Genomic DNA, 23142 nt, shown 5'->3' on the forward strand with positions numbered 1-23142 from the left:
TGGTTATATAACATTGTGAATGCATTTAATGCCAGTGAACTGTACACATCACAAATGGTTTAAATGATAAATACACTATCTATATTTTACCACAATAAAAAACATCAGATGTAGAACAGTCTGCAGCATTCCACCATTTGTGTAAAGAGAAAAACAGAGAATATATACGCATGCATGACTGGAGGGGTTTAGAATCTCTGAAAGGACTCACAAGAAACTGGTAACAGTTAACTTTGGGAAAAACTAGGAAAGAGGAGATAGGGAACAAGAGGGAGATACACATTTTGCTGTAACCTCCTTTGTACCATGTGGGTTTCTCACCATGTACATATATTCCCTAAGAATATTTTTCATTAAAAAAAAGAAAATTATCCCAACAAGGATAATCTTCGCATGGATACTAAAACCATTGACATTATATAAGACAAATGGCCTAGATTCTTCAATAAAGTTAATGTCATTTAAAAAAAAAAAAGGGCAGGGGATTGTTCTAGATTAAAAGAGACTAAAGAGACATAAAAATCATGTGAACGTAACTGGATCCTGGATCAGAAAAAAAAAACACAAAAGTTATAAAAGATATGTGAGAGCCAACTAGAAAAATTTAAATACAGACCCTGCATATTAGACGACAATGAACTAGTTATTTTCCTTAGGTGTAATAAAAGCATCCTTATCTTCAGGAGATGCACACCTGAAGAACTTGGTGGGCAGCATGACTACAACCCACGTGGGGAGGGTGACTACAACCTTAGTGACTAAACCCTACTTTCACTTAAAGCAAAATGTGTGTGATTTAAAGAAAAGAAAAAAAGAAACTGCAGCAATGCGTTACAATTTGTGAAACTAGGTGAAAAGTATATGGGTGTTTTTTGTACTATTCTTCAACTTTTCTACAGATCTGACAAATTTTCAAAATAAAAATTGGGTGAGAAGGGCAGAAATAGCTGAATCAGACACAGCTGAGCCCCAGTGCTGTAAAGAGGAAAGAAAAAAAAATGATCATCTTTTACAAAAAAGTATACAGAGGAGTTAAATAAGTATGGTTTTTCCATTTTTAACCATGTCCTTCCTGACGGAGTATATGTAATAAACTCATTTATTCCCAGGAGTACCTGTATCAAGCAAATATCACGTTTCATTTCCTTACAACGTAATGATTTTCCTTTAAGTAATTACAGTGATACCAGCTCTATAAACTCAAGAGTTAGATTTAGAAGGCTTACTTAGAAGGAGCAGGCAGAAAAATATTGCTCCCATAAACACAGACAGTAAGTTTCCCACCCTTCCTAGAAGGAAGATAAAAGACAGATAATAAGACGACAAGTTTACTTAAGCTTGTGTTTAGCACAAACTGCACAGAAGTAAGCTAACGGTGAGGGAACAGCTAGGTTCGACAAAAATGAGAAGGCAGAACTTTCCATCTCTTAAATCTTCAACCCACATCTTCATTGTTTTAAAACAGTATTCATTCCTATATCAGAAAAAACCTAGGTAAACCTCTATTGTAACATGACTGGAGGTAAATTACAGCAGGAAAAATCTAAACGGCAAATTGTTTTGGAAATAAGCTTAACTATCTTGAATATGTCTACTGTCTTGAGAATTCACTTTTAAACAAAACAATGAAATCACACTATGAAGACCTGACTCAGGAGGAAATGGGAAGCTTTTCTTGTTCCCTCATCTTGAATTCTACCTCCCTCCTGAAAATCTCTCAGGTTGACAGAAAATAGCAGAAATTGAAAATAAGTCCATCCATGTGGAACTAATTAATCAAGCTATCCATTTACTATATGTACACTTCTACAAATATATATGATACTTTGATAAAAAGCTTTTAAAACATTTTTTAATGAAATACCTAGATGCAAGTCTAACAAAACACGTACAGGACCTATATGCTGAAAATTATAAAACAGATGAAAGAAATCAAAGGAGATCAAACTAAATGGAGAGAGATGCCATGTTCCTAGGTTGGAAGACTAAATATAAAAATGTCCTTTCTCCCCCAAACTGATCTATAGATTTAATGCAATACCTATCAAAATCCCAGCAAGAATTTTTGTAGATACAGACAAACTTATTTTTAAATTTATATGGAAAGGCAAAGGAACTAACATAAGTAAAATCATAAGCCTTACTATCAATTTAGAAGAAAATATTGAGAGATGTAAATAAAATGTAACCCAATTCTCAAAAAACAAAACACTTTTAAAATAAGACTGTTGCAAATCTGCTTGGGCAAAGACAGCGATTAACAAAGTAAATTACTAGATGCAGTCAATAAAACAGAAAGCAAGATTTGCTGAAGCACTGACTTCAAGTACAAAAATCCATTCCACAACCCAACACAAGAGGCTCCATTCCCCTCCCACCACTCCAATAATAATGATAATCAGAGACAGTTACATACACACACACAAATACACTAAAAGAGCCCATATACAGAGTGCTCCAAAAGAACCATACTTTATTCTTCTTAATGTTTACTTAAAGAAATCTGAGTTACTTATCTTTTAATCCAGTACAGTGTGAAAAAGTTTTTTTCTATCAAACTACAAAACAATCAATAATCCCAAATTCTACAGGAAAATGATACAACAAAGCTTTATACTACTCATTGACTCCCTAAATTAACTTAACCTCAAATAAGTTTTTATCTATTCACCTAGACTTTACTAACAGGTCAGCTATTAGAGTGTGTGTGGGTTGGGGGGAGGAGGTGGGGAGGGGACTATACATCCCAGTTTGTCCAGGACATTACCATTTTATGCCTGTTGTCCTTGCAGGTACTTTTTTACTATGGTAGAGGCAAAAGAGGTATAGTCTCTTTTAAGAATATAGTATTTCAGGTTATAAAACAATACGTATAGAATTTTGAAAAAATTCTCTCTATATAAAATAGACCCAGAAAAAAATCTGGAGAACTACACATTAGAATTTAACAGTGGTTACTCTTTGTGGTGGGACAGTTTTCACTTTTTTCTTTATATTTCCCTATATTGTCTAAAAAATTATTTTACTAGCCTAGCATATATTACTTTTCACACTTAAGAGGGAGTTATTTCCACTTGTTAAAATGCAGGGTTTTTTTCTTTCTGACTCAAATCCTCATCGCATTTCAAAAGCAAGCACTACTCTTCTTTAATATATGTTATTCATTAAGAACTGAGGCAATGTGATACAGTGCAGAGAACTTTAGCTTCTAAGATACTGAAAATCTAAATTCAAGAACCAGCTTTGCTGTGGAAAATATGGAGCCTATCTAATTACACCTTTCAGGATTGTTTAGGGAACCAAATGAGAATCCATGTGTAAGTGCTTTAACACAAGAGTATACTAATGTGAGCTACAATTATTACTACAAGCACTTGAACACACCTATGTAACCGCAGATCTCATACATAAAATGAGGGGGTCTTATTAAGTGAGCTTTAATTCTCTTCTAAGTCTGATATTCTGGTAATAACACCGTCCTCTTAACTCAGCCTTCTACCTGCAACTAATCTATCTCTTTGGGAGGTATACCTTTTTTACGGATAATGGTTCCCGCAACTCCAGGTTTTCTATCTTCACTAGGACACAGCCTGCTCTCCACATTCTTCTCTTATGGCCCTGATTGCCTGAAAATTAAAGAAAATATGTCTGTTCTCTCCAAACAGATTTTAAATCCCCTTTTAATCTAATTTATATTTCATGATCTCCATCTGCTACATCCTGCAGTGTAGAGCAGTGGCTATGCACACGGACTCTGGAGCCAGGCTGCCTAGGTTCAGATCCTGCCTCTGCTATGTCACCAATTCTGTAATGCAAACTTGAACAATTTACTTAATGTCTCTGCCTCAATTTCCTCATCTGGAAAACTGATATAATGACAGTGTGTCTACTGCATAACGTTGTCGTGAAGATTAAATGAATTATAAATTATATATAAAGGACTGAAAACAGTGCCTGGTGTGTAGTAAATGTTAAATATGATTGAAATCCTTTTCTAACACTGTTTTTCTAAAAATATAATGCTTGCAGGCTAAAATAACCACCATTATGTGCCTTTTGTTTCTTCTCATTGAAAAATGTCTTATTTACCTACCAAAAGTTTCTCCACATCACTATAATGAAGTCATACACACTCTTCATCATCAGATATTCTTCTTTATTCTGTGTTCAAACCCTCTAATCCACCATATTCCAAATTTTTTTCCTCTAGAAAATGTTCCACTAGTTCTTCAAGATGATGTGGAGGGGAAAAAAGGTTCAGGGATCAAATAAATTTGGAAAATGCTGAGTTAATATTAAACAAGTTTCTTTACTGTAGGTCTTTTACACATTAATATGTACTATTACACTCCAAGAGAGAATAAAGTACACATTGTTTACCAAGTTTATTTGATCCCAAAACCCTTTTGTCAAGGAGCCACACTGGGAAATACTGCTGCTCCAATTTTTTGACAACCTTTAATACAAAATATGCTATGTTATGTAAACTCAATATTTTTTAAATATGATTCACACACAAGGTCTGATCTAAAATTTATGCTGAGAAATCTAGCTCAAATAACTAATAACTGCTGCCCTGCGCAAAACACTTTTGAAATTTCTGAATACAAACACTGACCTCTAAAAAAACAAACACCAATGACCAACTACACACGTCAGGTCACAAGCTGTTATCTCATGATGGGATGTCAACCTATTTATTGGCCAAACATCCTTTAAACAAAGTTTTGTGATTCCATATTCCCAAGCTTTCTCTGAACTTTCAATAATAAGGACTTTCACTCTTCCCTTAAAGGAATTCTACCACAGAACCTTGCTAAATCATCTCAGAACCAGTTCTGGCATAAATGCAATGCCCTAGAAACACAATTTACACTGTTGAAGAACTATCCAAAAGAATACCACCTAACACATGAAGAAGGAACAACAGAATTTCACTATTTTGCAATCCCTGATGAATTAATAAATCCAAGCAATGATCACCACAGAGAGAGAGAACAAAACCTTAGGTACCTCCTGATAGAAACACAAACCACTCCTATGAACTACTCTCACCAAAAAAAAAAAAATCCGACAAATCTATCAATTTACAGGAAATTCACAAGACAGAAGAACATGTTACAAGACATTACGGAGAGGCAATCTGCAAAATGAGACTATGGGAAACTTCTCAGGGCAAACAACTTGCCTTTTTTTTTTTTTTGAGGAAGATTAGCCCTCAGCTAACAGCTGCTGCCAATCCTCCTCTTTTTGCTGAGGAAGACTGGCCCTGAGCTCACATCCGTGCCCATCTTCCTCTACTTTATATGTGGGATGCCTACCACAGCACGGCTTGCCAAGTGGTGCCACATCCGCACCCAGGATCCGAACCAGCAAACCCGGGCCGCCAAAGCAGAATGCGGGAAATTAACCACTACGCCACAGGGACGGCCCAACCTGCCTTCTTTTAACAAAAAATTTTAAGAAAGAAAAAAAAAAAGATGGAGAGAGAGTCTAAACATTAAAAGTGGTTTAATAGGGGCTGGCCCCGCGGCCAAGTGGTTAACTTCGCAAGCTCCGCTGCAGGCGGCCCAGTGTTTCGTCAGTTCAAATCCTGGGCGCCGACATGGCACTGCTCATCGAACCACGCTGACGTGGCATCCCACATGCCACAACTAGAAGGACCCACAACTAAGAACATACAACTATGTACTGGGGGGCTCTGGGGAGAAAAAGGAAAAAAAAATAAAAATAAAATCTTTAAAAAAAAAGTGATTTAATAAACATGTCAAATAGTTGTAAAGTATGGGCCTTATTTGGATCCCACTTTAAGCAAACTATGTGTACTACATAGTTTACATATGGAGCAATCAGAAAAATATGAAACATGATTACATATTTGATGATATTAAGTACTTGCTATAAATTGTTTTTGGTACGATAATGGTATTATGCTTATTTTATAAAAAGAGAGACTCTATCTTTTAGAGAATGAAATATCTGAAATTACAAATTAAATATGTCTGGAATTTGGCTCAAAAAAGTCCAGGGACTGGAGGTGGGGTGGTGGTAGATGGAAATATAGAGGAAACAAGACTGCCTACAATTCTTGAAGCTCAATGATGAGTACATAGGAGCTCTTTATACTATCCTCCCTACTTTTATATTAGTATATGTTCCAAATATTTTGCAATATAAAGATAAAAACAAAAAATCACTGTCCAGGAATTGACTTACCTGCCTAGGAACTGCAAATAGTCTTTGCAGATTCCCATAATAGATTAATACACAGTCAGGCATAAGTGAATGTAAATTTATGATGATCAAATTATATTTATAAAGTACTACAAGAAATCATTTGACATGAATTTCACTAACAATATGATAAACTCTTCTATATAATTACTCTTTTTACAAGACTGTTAACAATATTTAACCAATTTATGGCTTTCCATGAAAAAATATAGTACGTAAAAATTTAAGTAAGATTTATTTCTTAATTTTTATTTATTAAATAAAGCAACAGTCACAGAAAAAAAACTTGCAGACAATATTGCAGAGTCACCGCTATCTTTCTAGTCCTATGGGCCTATGGTACTTCTGGAATTTATCATCAGCAGACTTATTGCATAAGCACTCCAGCTCACTGAGCTCCAAACAGGACTCGTTTTATCTGTGTACAAAAACCCTTTCCTGCCTTCCTACTCTGAAATAAAGAGCCAAACCAACAGATGGCAGACCAAGCGGGAGGGGGTGGTGACAAAGAGGAAGTTACAAGAGAGCACCATGGAAAAAGAAAATAACACTGAGAACTGAAAGATACAAGAATTTAAGAACACAAAATATTCAGCAATTTCTTAGATTTTTGAAAAACAAAGTCACATTTTGTCAATCGTCAATTAAAGCGACATGATTCTGTGAATTTGCATGACTTTATTCCCTTATACAGCATACCTTAAGAGTTATGAAAAGTCCCTCTTAATATCTCAGACCAATTTAAATTAACCCAAACAATTCAAACTATTCTCAAAGTGAATAATGGAAACAGGGAACATACTAAACTTTTGTCAGTATTTCACTACTACTATATGTTACATCAGCCTTTTCAGAAGCTACCAAACTTTCTTTTTTGACTTCAAAAAAGTAAAGCACCCCCCATGCCAATCTACAATATAATCAAAACAGCATCAATATTATTGCAGCCTAACTGGTAAAAGGTTTTAGAATTAAAATATTGGTTTAAAAAAGATTACAACAATGTTGCTATTAGAATTACAGTTTTAATCTAAATTATATTTCTTAAAAATATCTAGGCTTTCAGTATAACAAACATTAAGAACAGGGCATCTCTGCCTATTCACCATGCCAAATATCTTCTGCTTTCAGATTAAGCAACTTTCCACTCACTCATTTAAGAGATCAAATCCATTAACACCACACAATGCAGAAGTCCACTGCAGAAGTCCACCACTCAATCTCTGGCAGTTTTGCAAAAGAATAGCCACTTCCTTTATGAACAGAATCTTCATGAAAGAGGATCTAGCAACTACGGTTACTCAAGGGCTCATTCCTCGGGCAGCTACCTCTCTCCTCTGTGGGAGCTTGTTAAACGGCAGAATATCTACCCTTCCTACCTCACATAGGTGTTATGAAGATCAACTGAGAAAATGTTTACCAAAGGACTTTGTAAACTAAAAAGCTATATACAAATGTAAATCATTATTATTTCACTACTTGTTTGCCCTCTAGACAGTTTGCAGACCAAACTTGCTCCATAGTATCACTGGATTTCAAGGTCTACCAAGAAAAATTTCATATTTCAGGGCATAAAGATCCACTAATATTCACCTTGCTATGACAAAGTCCAATCCTTATACGAATTACTGTTCTCTTCTGACATTTATTCCCCCTCTGTGACAGAACAGAATTAGAAATATTCTTTAAGAAGTCAAAGCAACATGGGGCACCTAAAATTTGTCTTATTGTCACCATGAGTTCCTGAACACCTATGAAGAATGGTCCTGCCCACATGACAATACTTGGATTGGATCAGCCAAAAGCATCACACTGGGGCTTGCCATTTCCATGCTCTGCCCACGCCCCCCCCCCCCCCCCCCCAGTTTCCACCAACACCCTCCTTTGTTTCTGAATTCTAATCCAGGCTCCACCACTTACTGTGATCTCGGGTAAATTATTTAACCTCTCTGTGCTTCACTTGCCTTATCTACAAAATAAATGGGTTAAACGTGGTTTAAATAATTAACAGAACCACCAGATTGAATGTGGTTTAAATAACAGATCAAAGTGCTTAGAATAGTGCCTGGTGCAAGGTAAATGCTCAATAAACGTTATCCTTTCTATGTGCAGCTGTCTACTCCATCACACCACCTTCACTAAATCACATAAATCTTCCCATCATTCCTTCCTTTCAAAAGAATGAGCAATTTTGAGACAGCAGAAACTGTGACATTATTGACAAAATTTCATTATACGTGACTGAATACGTGGTTTTATAAGAAAGATCAATGATGACATAATAAAGATACTGGCCCCCACACACTTTTAAATTATATTAACACATAGATAATATAATCTTCCCAGTTCTAGATTAGTTTATCCTATATTTCTAATACTATCAGTTAGCAAAGCTACTTACTTGAATTCTATCACGTAAAATTCTCCAGACAATTTTATGGTACAGTGACTAACAGGAACGGTCTTAAAACAGGCAAAAATTAAAAGGGCATCTATAAATGCTACTATATTAAATTTTAAAACAGCTTGGACAACAGTGTATTCCCCCCAAAATCAAAATCAATAGAGACTTTAAATCAAGTTTAGAGTGAAAAAAAAAAATACCTTCCCAGAGCAAGAGAAATTATGACTATTAACATCACTACCATTATAAATAGAGGATAACCATAGAGTATGTTAAACACTGCAACAAGCACAAGAGCTAAACTCCAAGCTTATCTTTTACATATTACTTAGCACATCCTATGCACAACTATATGCTCTTGATAACGTCATAAATCCTAAATCTTAACACTTCATATGTGAGCACCCAATGCAAAAAATTCACAGCGTTGTTTCTTAAAAGTTAAGAAACTATTTATACTTTCTAAATAGTTCTCCTTTGGCTTAATAGTTCTCCTTTGGCTTAAAACCTTAAAAAAAGTAAAATCATTTAATCTAATTTAAAGACAATTTTACTCCAAAGACAACTTCCTAGAGCTGCATCCCTGACTTACTATGTGCCAGGGACTTTTCTAGGCACTGGAATGAACAAGACATATAAGATTCCTGCTCTCATGAAGTTTACTTTCAGTAAGGAAGAAAAATAAACAAATAGACAAATAACTCATTAAATTTCAGGAAGCATAAGTGCTATAAAAAATACAGCAAAAGAGACAAAAAGAAGAGGGGGAGGTGATCGCTATTTTCTATAGTGTGATCACTGAAGATCTTTCTAAAGAGAGAGACTCTGAGAACCCCTCTTTAAGCAGGCACCTCAACGGTGTGAGGGAGCAAGCAGTGCAGAGATCTGAAGGAAGAGCACTCCCAGCAGAGCAAGAACAAACATTGAGCCCTGGAATGCACATGGCACGACCAAAGAATATAGGGATGTTCAGTATAGCAGAATTGGAATGAACAGAAAGAGGTAAGCAAGGACTAACTGCATCACAGAGGACCTTGTAGGCAATGGCTGCGAATTTGGCTATTATTTTAATTGTAAAAGGAAGTAATTTTAAAGTATTAAATAGAAAAAAGGAAGTAATTTTAAAGTATTAAATAGAGGAGTGGCCTGATTAACCGTTAAAAAGATCATTCTAGCTATGAAGTGAAGAATAGACTGTAGGAGGTCAAGTGAGAAAGCAGGGAAATCAGTTAAGAAAGTATTGTAATTATTTAAGCAGGAGATGATGGTGGTTTAGACCAGAGTAATAAGGCAGAGATGACGATATGTGATCAGATTAGAAATATATTCAAAAGATGGAGCCAAGAGGATTTGGTGACGGCCTGGTTATAGGGTATAAAGAAAAGAGAAGAATTACAGATGACACCTAGGCTTTCGGCCTGAGTGACTAGTTAAATGATCCTGCCATTTACTAAGAGCAGATTCAGAGGAAACGATGAGGAAGGAATCACACCTTCCGTGCTGTGCAAATTTAGTTTGAGATGCCTATTACACAGCCATTTGAGATGTGGAATAAGCAGATGAACCATGACTCTGGACCTCAGGGAAGAGGTCTGGCCTGAAGATATAAACGTGGATGTCAATCAGCAAATAGATAGTTTTTAAAGCCACAGAAATGGATAAATGTAGATGGGAAAGACTTTTTTGTTTAATCTTCACATCAGACCTACGAGGAAGCAACTATTATTATTCCCACTTTATAGATCAGGAAACTGAGGCTAAGAGATTAAGACTTGTGCAACATCATGCTGCTAATAAGTGGGAGAGTTAGGGGAAAAACACAAAGATCTAACTGACTACAATGACCATGACCTTTCTCAACTGAGGTTCATCTGAACAACAAATCTTGAAGTGAAAATTGGAGTGAATATTTTTCTCAATTCTCCCAAGAATGATAGATAACTAACGTCATTCTAGATGCACTGGACACAAGTTATTTCTTTACATACAATGAATGTCCAAATGTCCTAGAGCATTGGGGTTTAGTTTTCTCTTGGAACCCCAGTTGAGAAAAAAACTATTATTCTGTTATTACTATTCCACCACCACCACTACTACTACTACTAGGAATCATTTAAAATGAGACAGAGATTGGTGAACAACTTAAGTAACCACCCTGTGACTTTTCATGGCATTCTCTTTGTAACCAGTAAAATCAAGTGTTATTTGGGGGTTTTATAGCACCAAAGGTGATTTTATCTTAAGACCACACCAGACCTCTACTGCTTCCATTCACAATCAGCACTCAGCATCTGTTTTCCTGAGACATTAGTTCATCAGAAGACCACTAGAAAGTAAGCTTCTCCGGTACAAGAATCTTCGTTTTTTCATTAATGTGTTCCAAGCACCTGGAACAGTGCCCTTTCTGGGAAAGAACCGAAATTTCCAGCCTCACTGGGCAGACCGTTACCTAGTAAAATGGAGACTTTTTCAATGTTGTCTTAGTTAGCTTGGCACCACTAAAATCTGATAGGATTATCCTAATCCAGAACTTACTCTTGATTTCATCTTCCTTAAGATTGGCCTTCTTTCTTATAGAAACATAACAGGTTCCAGATACGGCCATTACTGGTCAAATAACTACCATACTATGGTTTCAATATGTATTGTGTGTACCGTTCAGAATATCCAGCATACAATGTGAACCAATAACACTACATTATACATACTCTACAGGAAAAAATATTCTCCTTACAATTTCAGTTACCCTCTGTTAAACACAAGTATTTCAGAGCACAAGTATTATGAATCAATGCAGCAACTCCATTAAATGCAAAAGGTTTCAAATGAGCAACTCTGGCTAGACCAGAAATTGCATTCCAATTGATTTCACCTGCACATAATAACCTACATGTATCAGTGCAATATTAGTAGACAATCTATTTCATTTTCAAGCTATAAGAACCTGCCAACCATAGGCATTAAGTGCCCTTCCACAACAGGTTTGGTCACCTAAATGACTACAGAGCCTTTTTTAAAATCAGTCATCTCTGGCAAAAAAAAAAAAATTAAAAAGCACACCACCACATTCTGTTGGTGAGGCTGTAGGGAAAACAGGTGCTCTCATACATTACTGGTGGAAATGCAAATTAGTACAACACTTCTTGGGGGAAACTTGGTAATACCTAACACAACTACACATGCACTTAACTTTTTTTTTTTTAAGAAAGATTAGGCCTGAGCTAACATCTGCTGCCAATCCTCCTTTTTGCTGAGGAAGACTGGCCCTGAGCTAACATCTATGCCCATCTTCCTCTACTTTAAATGTGGGACGCCTACCACAGCATGGCTTGCCAAGCCATACTATGTCCGCACCCGGGATCTGAACCGGCGAACCCCAGGCTGCCGAAGCGGAACATGAGAACTTAACCACTGCACCACCAGGCCAGCCCGCACTTAACTTTTGACCCAGCAATCCCACTTACAGGAATATATCTTGAAGATATACGTCTAATAATACAAAAATACATATGCACAGATCATTTATATTGCAACACTGTTTATACTGCAAAATATATGAAACTAACCTAAATGCCCATATATAGAAGAATGGTTGAAAATATTAGGATACATCCACAGAGTGGAGAACTATACAGCTGTAAAAAAAAGAATGCAGAATATCAAAAGAATGAACTGATTTGAAGTGATTTCCAGGATATACTGTTAAGCAAAAAAAGTAAAGTGCAAAAGAGTATCTATAATAAGCCACTCTTCATATAAGAAAGAAGGGAACAAGAAAACGGTTTGGCAGTTCCTCAAGAAGGTAAACACAGAGTTACCATATGACCCAGCAATTCTACTCCTAGGTATATACCCAAGGGAACTGAAAACATTTGTCCACACAACAACTTGTACGGGAATGTTCACAGCAGTATTATTCCTAACAGCCAAAAAATGGAAAATCAAATGTCCATCAATTGTCGCATGAATGAACAAAACATGGGACAGACATGCACCACATAACATTTCGGTCAACCACGGACCACATATACAATGGTGAAGATTCGTACCATATGGCCTATGTGTATAGTAGGCTATACCATCTAGGTTTGTATACTCCATGATGTTCTTGTAAGGATGAAATCACCTAATGATGCATTTTTCAGAACATATGCCCATCGTTATATGACATATGACACTATAATCATATAATGGAATACCATTCAGCCATAAAAAGGCATGAAGTACTGATACATGCCACTACATGGATGAACCTTGAAAAAATTATGCTAAGTGAAAGAAGCCAGACACAAAAGTCCACATATTATATGCTTCTATTTACATGAAAAGTCCAGAAAAGGAAATTTCATACAAATAGAAAGTAGATTACTGGTTACCAGAGACTGGGGAAGGAGGAATGAGGAGTCATTGCCAATGCATACAGGGTTTCTTTTTGGGGTGATGAAAAATGTTCCTGAATTAGATAGCAGTGATGGTTGTACAACCTTGTGAATATACTAAAAACTACTCAACTGTACACTTCAAAAGCGTGAGTTTTGTGGTACGTGAACTGTGTCTCAATTAAAAACAACCAGGAAAAAAAAAGAAAGGAATATACACAATCTGTTCATTTGTGTAATAATGGAAGGATAAACCAGAAACGGAAGAGACTGGTTACCAACAGGCATGGAAAACAGGTGGAGGAAACTGGGGGGGATGCGAGTGGGGTAATAGGAATAAGGAGTGACACTTCTCTGAGTATATCTTTTTATGTAGTAATGTTTAGTAATAGTAATGTTTCACATACCAAAGTAAATAAGTAAACAAATAATTAAAATCAACCAAGATTGGAGGAACCCAAAATGGAATACAAAGAGTAAGAAAAGAACCTAACTACATTACAAATGAATAACATAACCACACTAAAGGGAGTGAGGAAGAAAAGAACTAACCTAAGTAACTTTGGAAAACAGTATTTTGACTAGATACTGTAAGGTTAAAGACAAAAAAAAAGGGACACAAATACTGCACTCTAATGAGCAAATACGTTTCTCATAAGGGTATGATTAGCAATCAGGTTCTACCTGATATGCCTTCTAAAAGTGAATAAATTAGTATACTACAGATAATGAGAGCTAGGTTTCCCTCTGTCAGAAAAAAAGGTACAAATAAAAAAAAGGGAAAGGTTGGCATGAACCTTGTAGTGTTGGACTGGAATAGAAGATATCAATATGAGCTCACGGTTTTTAACATACATAGAAATAGATGTGTGTGAGTGTGTGCACGCATGCCTGCTTGCATGCGTGGGTTAGCATATACACATATATTTCCTAGCGCTGTTCTCTGAGGGCCTAGGAGCAATGACATCCCAATGAGCACACCTAGCACCCAGATCTTGATTTAAATTCTTTTCTCCAATAAAAGGAACCAGAGCTCAGAGAAGCAGTTGATTCCAGGACTGGCACAAGGAAAGATACAAGATGAGCATGGAACAGCCTGTGGTGCCAGAATATAAGGAAGTGCCCAAAAAAGGGTGGAGGCCAATCTGAAAGAGCTCCTAATGGCCAAAGTTGAAACAATTTAAGCAACAAAATAACGATACTATTGGATTATAACCCATAGAACAAAATAAACACCCATGAGATCATATTTATATAAATAATGATTGATTGAATAAATAAATGAGGAAGGGACATCTTTTCCTTACAGAAGAATTCCAATAATAAATGTAAAAGGAATGAGGGGAATACAAAATCACCATGAGGTAAATACCACAGTAATAACTGTTGCAGAAAAGATCCACCAATGGATCAGTGAGAGAAAGTTTGAGGAGAAACAGTATATCTGCATAGTCTCAAAGCATTCCCCCAAGATATGTATCAATTACAAAAGGAAGAATAGTAACTTGACAGGGGACAATACAGCAGAGACTACCTTAACAAAGCAATCAAGATTAAAATATTACTAGCAATAAGATACAACAACGCCATGTACCCTCTAATATGATACACTGAGAAGGACACGTCACTTTTTGTGGTTTTCTTGCAAATACACTTAACCTCAATCTAATCATGAGAAAAACATTAGACAAACCCAAAATGAGAAAAATTTTACAAAGTAACTGACCAGTACTCATCAAAAGTGTCAAGGTCACGAAAAACAAGGAAAAACTGAGGAACTGTCACAGATTGGAGGAGACTAAGAAGATACAACAACTAAATGCAATGTGGGATCCTGGAACAGAAAAAAAAGGCATTAGGGGAAAATTTGATGAAATTCAAATAAAGTCTGTAGTTTAGTTAATAGCATTACACCAATTTCCCAGTTTTGATCACTGTGCTATGATTATATAAATCACGAACATTAGGGGATGCTGTGTGAAGAGTATACAGGAATTCTCTGTACTATCTTTGCAACATTTCCGTAAATTTAACATTATTTCAAAATAAATAAATAAAATCCATTAATCAATCATCTTATGCAATTGTCGTATTTCCTTGCTCAGGGATCTCATCTGGAATTTAATATTCCCATTAATTTAGAGGGCCCAATAAGTAACAGCAGAACAAACTAAAATCATAAAAATCAGATCTGGCATCTAAAAAGTAAATTATCTACACTATGTTCCCTTATATTTTTTTTAGTTAAAAACATTTGCTAGGTATTGTGACTTTACTGACTTTGCAAACTTCTTTCTAAATAAGTGATCAATGTTTTATGTTTTCAACATCATGATAATCTGCAGTATGTGCCCATACAAGGCATTTCATTTGTCTGGTAAGCCAAAGTTTATTTACATTAAAATTTTATCCTCAATAGATTATAGGAAGTTTGTTACGTATTACTGCAAAGTTGTCCAACTACAAAATTCAAGTTCTGGGGCCAGCCTGGTGGCGCAGCAGTTAAGTTCACATGTTCCACCTTGGCGGCCCGGGGATCATCGGTTCAGATCCCGGGTGCAGACACGGCACTGCTTGGCAAGCCATGCTGCTGCAGGCGCCCCACATATAAAGTGGAGGAAGATGGGCACGGATGTTAGCTCAGGGCCAGTCTTCCTCAGCAAAAAGAGGAGGATTGGCAGCAGATGTTAGCTTAGGGCTAATCTTCCTCAAAAAAAATAATAATAATAAAATAAAATTCAAGTTCTCTTTCACAAGTCAATTCGCTTTTATCCTAACACAAATTTCTCTCCACACTCCAAACCATAAAGTTCTCATTATTATTATTTTAAGTTCTGAAAGTCTAAATTTTAAAAGATCAGCTGTTCAATGTATCCAGTCCTTTTTTTTATTTCAAACATCAAGATGGAGTAATTTAGTATTTGGGGAGGGCAGGGAACACTTAGGACATCAGAACTGTATTGCTATTTATTATTTGCATCCTCTAATAACCAACCTAGCCCCAATCAACAATACAGTCTTCAAAATTCCTTTAATCAAACAGGATTTTCAGGAGATGTTTATATTAATAAGCAGACTAAGTGCCAAGTTTACATTTGCTTTCTCCTTTATGCACCACCAGGATGCGTGCATTGAGAGTGGAATACATGACCAGCAAATGAATGGGTAAGTGTCACACGCAAACAGCATGACTAGAAATTTAAGAAGCAAAGCGATAAGAACCTTAGGGAAAGCAAAATTCATAAAAGTTTAGAATTACAAGAGGCCTTAATAGACCATTTAATCCATTCTGATGACAACTCCAGACAGATGACAATCTATCCTATTTTTAAAAGCCTCCAGATTTCCAACCTCCCTAGATGTCTCATTCTGCCATATAATTCTGTCATGTGATTCGGGGGAAATATTACAAGACTATCCTTTGCCCTACCTAATGATCTATTTTCTCAAATAATAGAACAATACATTTTAACTCACTTCCAAGATACGCAAACGTGTACAGGTGCATAATACACATGCATGTATATATATATGCACATATATGCACACAGGCACCTAAGACACTCAGTTTTGCTTGTATAAACACACACTATAGAAACCCAGACAAGCAAAGGCACATATCCACCCTATCCCAATCAAAAAAGCACTAACAACATCAAATAACGATTTTGACCTAAAAATAACCAATGGAAATTAATTTTATAAAACCTTTAAGGTAACCAGGTTTCTTCTATGAATAAACAAAGCTTATCTGTTTTCCACAAGTACTGCTTCTTTTCAGTACCCACCACAGGCAGAATTCTAAAAACACATATGTACTGGATCCAAGCAGAACGTAATTTGTTAATGTTTGATTGTTAAAACCATTTAGCTAACAATCATTTTGGAAGACGGCCCAATGAAATAGATAGCAATGACAGAGTACAGCCAGTGATAACGAACAAGTAACCAGTTTTAATCAAGCAGGCCAAAGAAGTGACTCAAATAAAACAAATCATTTTTGGAACATATATAGAATGGGGAAGTCCCAATCAACAATGAGCCAAATACTACTTGAAAAAATTAAGCGTTAGGAAATACACTAAAATGTTAACCATGACATGCTATCTCTAGAAATTGAATTACAAGGATGAGTTAGTTTGTTCAGATTTGGTATTCCTATTATTCTGATTATCCATATTTTCTACTGTATTATAGACAATATTTTAAAATTAAGGCAAATTCTGTCCCCGTGTTTCACAGCAATTTAGGATGGAGAGCATGCCTTTTATATAACCTCCAGAGAGAGGTGGTACCAGCTCCGGTCCTCCCCGTGTCTCCCGTGAACCTGCCACCCATCACAGAAAAGGTTTCATCATTTTCCCTGGGACAGCTCCCTGTCATCATCATCCTCATCTCATCCCACAGGCTAAACAATGCATCTCGTCTCCCCTCCAGGTAGCAGAGGCTTTATAAATTATTTTATCGAAGTGGGAGATTTGGAGAAAGGTTCACTAAGATGATGAGCTGCCCAAGGCAGAGGAAAGGAGAAAGACACCTCGTCCCAACCTCCACCCCTCAGAAGGCAGACGGCAACAGGGGGCACCGGGGTCACGGCTCTCTCGGATCCCGAAAGAGTCGGGCAGCCGCACCCCCAGCCCGACCCCGGCCAGGACAGCGGCGCTCGTTAGCGAAAAAGGGGTGGGGGAGAAGGTCCGAGATCCGACCCGGAGGGCCGAGAGACATGTGCGGCGAGCGGCGGGAGGGGCGGGTCCTTCCGCCCTCTGGGGCGAGCGGCTCGGCTTCGAACGCGGCTCTGAAGGCGCTCGGGCAGCGGGAGGCCTCCGGGGCTGGAGGGCCGCACCGCGCCGAGGGCTCCCACAGGCCTCGCCCGCCGCCCACCCGGGACCCCGGCGGCCCCGCTCGACAGCGGCCCGGGAACGGTCCCAGCCGGCCCTGCCCGCCGGCGCGGCACAGGCGGCCAGGAGGGCAGAAGATGAGGGGTTACCGTACGCTGCTCCGGAGCTGGCAGGGTTAGGACGCGGCTCCAGCGACCCGAAGCCGGCTCGGCAGCGGCTGCGGCGGCCGCGTCCTTTATTTTTGCTGCAGCAGCGGCGACTTGTCAAAGGGAACGACGTAAGAGGCGGTGGCAGCGGCGGCAGGCGAGTATCGCGGGATTTGGGCGGAACTCTCGCGCAGTCTGGAACCCTCACCCCGCCCCCCAAGCGCCGCGCGGGAGGCGAGAGGGGCTGAGGGTGGAGCGCCGGGGCGGGGTTGTGGGCAGAGGGAAAGAGGGAAAGGGATTCAATGGGAGACGGGAGCCTAGGTTCTGGGGACACCCCGTCCCCGCGCAGCCCTCACCTTTCAGCCCTCGCAGAGTCCGGACAGCCCTGTCCGCCCGCGGAGACCGGCCTCTGCCTATGAGACACAATTGGGGGCGTTTCACAAAGGGCGGTGAGGAGTAGGGGGCCTGCCAGCGGCCCCCGGTATCCTCGTGGTGAGCGGGGAAGACCGCCCGGCGTCCTAGTGCTGCGGGACGCGGCGACGCGTGGAAGCTGACGGCAGGGGCGGGGCGGCCCCACCCCTTTATCTCGGCCGCGCGCCCCGCGCTCTGCGCTTTTTATCTCCCGTCCCGCCCGGCCAAGACCTCTGGCCGGTTGACTTCAGTCTCATGAAAGCGTTTCACTTGACCTACTTCCATCTTATTATTCATGTCTTTGCGCTGCAGGACTGCCAGAACCCTGCAGATGCTGGGGGCTGCCACTCCTCGGTTTTCTTTTCCGCCGAGGAACGCGGAGGTAAATTGTCCTTTGGGTGACACATCCTTGATCATGACCCCGACCCCTGCAATGAAGTCCCATGAGGGGAGGGACCCTGACTGGCTTGGTCATCACTGTATCCCCAGCACCTAATACCGGTGCAGGTGCTCATTGAATTGTTGAATGAATAGTCCTTTCCGTCTTCTTTCTGCATCTGTTCTTGCTCCTGGACTCCTGTATTTCTAGCCACCTTCCTGGTGTCCTTAGTTGAAAATATTCTCCTGAGCACCAATTATGTGTCACTAACTGAGGATATGGAGCCGGTCTCTGCCCTCCAGAAGTTCACTATCTAATTGGGGACATAAGAGGGATACTCAACAGAGAAGCGATGTCTGTGTCATTAATGTAAAAAATTATGGTATAGGCAGAAAAGGGAGTGCTTGCCCGTGGTCAAATTGGATATTTGTGAGGCAGTTTAGCCCAAGAGTTATTTGACTCGCTTGTTTTCAGTGTCAGACATAGGTGAGAATTCCAGAATCCCACTTACCAGGTGTATGACCATGGGCAAGTTATTTGACTTCTCTGGACCTCAGTTCCTTATCTGTTCACTTATAATGTTCTTATTATCACAGGGTTCCTGTGAAGAGTAAAATATATATAAAGCTCCTGACACATATTAATTACTCATTAAATGGTAGTCCTATTATGTGTGTAACGTAAGTTTATACATATAAAATGTGTATCTATTTCTGGTAAACTGGATGTGAAGGAGCAGGTAGGTATGGAGTGACATCATTGTTACTAGTGCTTTATGATCTGGTATTGGGTGTGAAGCTGAGACAAGGCTAACAATCTCCCTTGTCATTCTCATTTTAACTTGCTGCTGATGCAGGCATTTGTGCCACTCACAAGCATTCCATGACGTTCCATTTCTCTTGGATTTGTAAAACTGTACTGCTTTTGCCCATTCTCTTTCAAGAAAAACAAGAAAAAGACTGCTTATTTTATTTTGGGGGCGGGAGATTAGCCCTGAGCTAACATCTGCTGCCGATCCTCCTCTTTTTGCTGAGGAAGCCTGGCCCTGAGCTAACATCTGTGCCCATCTTCCTCTACTTTATACGTGGGATGCCTACCACAGCATGGTGTACCAAGCCGTGCCATGTCCACACCTGGGATCCTAACCAGTGAACCCCTTCTCACCGAAGCAGAACATGTGCACTTAACTGCTGCACCACTGGGCTGCCCCAAGACTGCTTATTTTAAAGGCAACAGTTAAGTTTGCACGTTCTGCTTTGGCGGCCTGGGGTTCACTGGTTCGGATCTCGGGTGTGGACCTACGTACGCATCGCTTGTCAAGCCATGCTGTGGCAGGTGTCCCACATATAAAAAGGTATAGGAAGATGAGCATGGATGTTAACTCAGGGCCAGTCTTCCTCAGCAAAAAGAGGAGGATTGGCGGCAGGTGTTAGCTCAGGGCTAATCTTCCTCAAAAAAATAAATAAAGTAAATAAAGGCCAGTTGAGAGATTCCCCCCTTTGTCCTATCCTTAGCTTCCACTCTCAGGGCTGTGTGGAAAGGAGAATTGAATACAATTGAGTCCAATTGCATACAATTATCAAATACAGTTAAAGTCAGCAAGTAAGTCCTAACTAATTTCCACCCTCACCTTGATCACTCCACCCCTTCCCTAAACACTCTTTAATACTTAAATCAACATCTTCTGGAGTCTTGTTGTCATCATCTTTCTCCCAACTCTACTAGTTCAATTTATCCAGATTTTCTCTAGAGAAAAATGTTGGAGATGGCAGGGTGGGGAACAGAGGGAACTCAAGGCCAAGGCCTCAGCATCGCAGGCCTTTGCCCTGATAGTCCTCTGAGCAGCATACTCTGGCTTCACCATTCAGCTATGTCTTTCCCCACACACACACACACACATCACCCCTATCTCATGCCACATACTCCACAATCCTATACCTCACCCAGGAGGTCCCAGGCAGAGGAACTGGAGAATCAACAGAAGAGTATATATTTTTCATCTTTCATCTGCACGTAGGAAATATATGGCTCCTAAATAAAAACTACGTTTAAGTCAGAAGTGAAAGGATCCAAGAGAGGAGTGAAGTGTGGATGCAGAACAGGGAGAAGGTTTAAAGGATTAGGGGAATGTTCGCTTTGCCTTTGGCACTTGGCTCAGGAAATAAACAGCTCCATTGTTCAGAAAAGGGCTCTAGAGCAGGAATCTACAGTCAGGAGTTCCGGTGTCTCCGGAAGTTGCAGCCTCTTTGCCCTCAGGTTACAAAGCCTTTCTGAACCTCTTCTCACATCTGTAAATAGGGGTGGTAATGGATTTCCTGCTTGCCTCACAGTATCATGGGAGTCAAATAACAGAGGAAAGTATTTTGTAACCTAAACCACTATATAAATGTAAGACATTATTTTTATTCATTCTTTTAACAGGTCTTTGTTGAATGCCTACCATAAACCAGGAACTGATTATACTAAGTTGAGCAAGCTTTACTATCTGCTCTCAAGGAGCTTATTGTCTAACTGGAGGATGCAGAAAAGAAAATAGATAATTATAACACCATGTGAAGAGAGTGCAAGTGACAAGGGTATGAGAGGAAGGATCCAGTGAAAGGAAGGACAAAGAGCGGAAATGCTTCTTGGAGAAGGAGGTTTAGGAGGATGACACACATAATGAGGATCCAGCTCATTTCATGAACAGTGATTCACAAATCAACTCCAAAATAACTTCAACAAATTGCTCTGTTGTGGGTTGTGAATTCTGCTTTGTTCTAATCAAACTCATATATCTCCTAAACCATTAGAAAAGTGTCTTTGATGTGGAGTCATTATATAGACCCATTAGCTTTGAAGAAAGATGGAATTAATAGAGGGAAAAATTGGTGATATCTTAATTAGAAACATTTTGTTCTTACAGCTTGTGTTTAAACACCCAAAAAACAGAATGCATTACACCTCACCTACTTGGTCCCCAATAGTTCCCTTCAGTCAGTCTTTCTGATCCAAGCATTATTGCACATCAGAAGCCCAGAAGCATTTCCAGAATGTGATAACCATACCTTATTTTTATTTGTGTTTGTTTATACTCCACTTCTTTACAAAAGACTTTGAGAGAGCTATTAGCACTTTATTCTTAATCATGTTCCCCACAAAGAAACTCCAAGAGAGTGTATTTATCATTCAAGCATTTCTCACATTTATTGGTGCCTTTATGTGTAAGACATTGTGCTAGAATTACAGGCTGTACAAAGTAGGTCCGTGCCTTGTAGGGTCCTGAAAACTAAAGATGAAGATAAATATCCATGAAAAGAGAGGTAAATAACCAACAATGTGGATTCTATCCCTCTATATTTTTTGTCGGTTGAATGAGCAAAATTGTAAAGTTAGGTGCCCAACTACTGAAACTTGTTTATTCTCCCCTACTGTTCCTCCAGAGAAGCAGGATACAAAGGAAGGGCAAGGTGTTTATTGTAACTTGATATTTATAGACATATGATAGGTATTTTAGTAGGTGCTCTGGAATACATCATCCTTTAAACAGAGTGTAACCATTACAATTTTCTCTGGGTACAGGTAAAATTTGAAATTGACCAAACCCAAGGACCGATTAAAATTATCCTGGAAGACAAAGACTTGCACAAAAAACAGCCATCAATAAAAAGCAGTATGATACAAGCTAAAAGAAGGTGCAGAAATATAAATATTCCCAGAACTCAGAAAAGAGACAACATTGTTGGACAGAGAGCATTTCATCCAAGTGATAGAGTTTGAGAGGGGAGCTGACAGCTAAATATAAAAACTTACTCATCCTGATAGTAATGTATTCTCAAAACACCAACCTTCAAGCCACAAAAGCGACCTAGAATTTTTGTTGGGTGTATCTACATATAAGAACACATTCAGTACCTTTTTTCTCACTAATGAATAATTGGTCTGCCCAAGAGGTTTGAAGGGAAGTGGAGATACTAAAAATAGGACCACAAGATTGGCAGGTAGTTCTTTTGGAAATGGAGTCCCTTCTTGCTGAATGCAAACCTTATAGGCTTCCCACTTGAAATCCATATTCTACATGAAATATCACATGAACCAGGACAACCCACCAACTAAACAGCATTAACAACTTCCCTCACTAATTCCTCAAGCCTGCAATGCAATAACCGTTTTTAGATAAATTATTTTTACAACAATTTGTTAGTGTTGTTTCATCACACAATTGACTGGAGCAGACACAGATGAACATTTTCTCACTCAGCAGCAGGGAATGGAACATTGATGCTGGGAAAAGAAAATGAAGCTACAGGAAAAAAGTGTGCCTACAATGAAGAGAAGGGAACTAACATTTATATAGTGCTATCCATGCCCA

General features: G+C 38.9%; 1 protein-coding gene across 9 annotated transcripts in view; it reads right to left on the reverse strand.

Moving 5' to 3' along the window:
• The window catches only part of HERC1 (HECT and RLD domain containing E3 ubiquitin protein ligase family member 1), a 203187-nt gene extending 185044 nt beyond the window's left edge, over positions 1–18143 (reverse strand). For 8 of the 9 annotated variants that reach the window (XM_046651305.1, XM_046651293.1, XM_046651268.1 and 5 more), the window contains exon 1: positions 18010–18143. The gene's annotated coding sequence lies outside the window, so the exon portion shown is untranslated. Of the gene's footprint in view, positions 1–18004 lie in introns of all 9 variants that reach the window. The other variant, XM_046651262.1, reaches the window with a different exon arrangement.
• Between the last annotated feature and the right edge of the window lie 4999 nt (positions 18144–23142).

The sequence above is a fragment of the Equus quagga genome, chromosome 2 (genome assembly GCF_021613505.1).
Source record: "Equus quagga isolate Etosha38 chromosome 2, UCLA_HA_Equagga_1.0, whole genome shotgun sequence".
Lineage (NCBI taxonomy): Eukaryota > Metazoa > Chordata > Mammalia > Perissodactyla > Equidae > Equus > Equus quagga.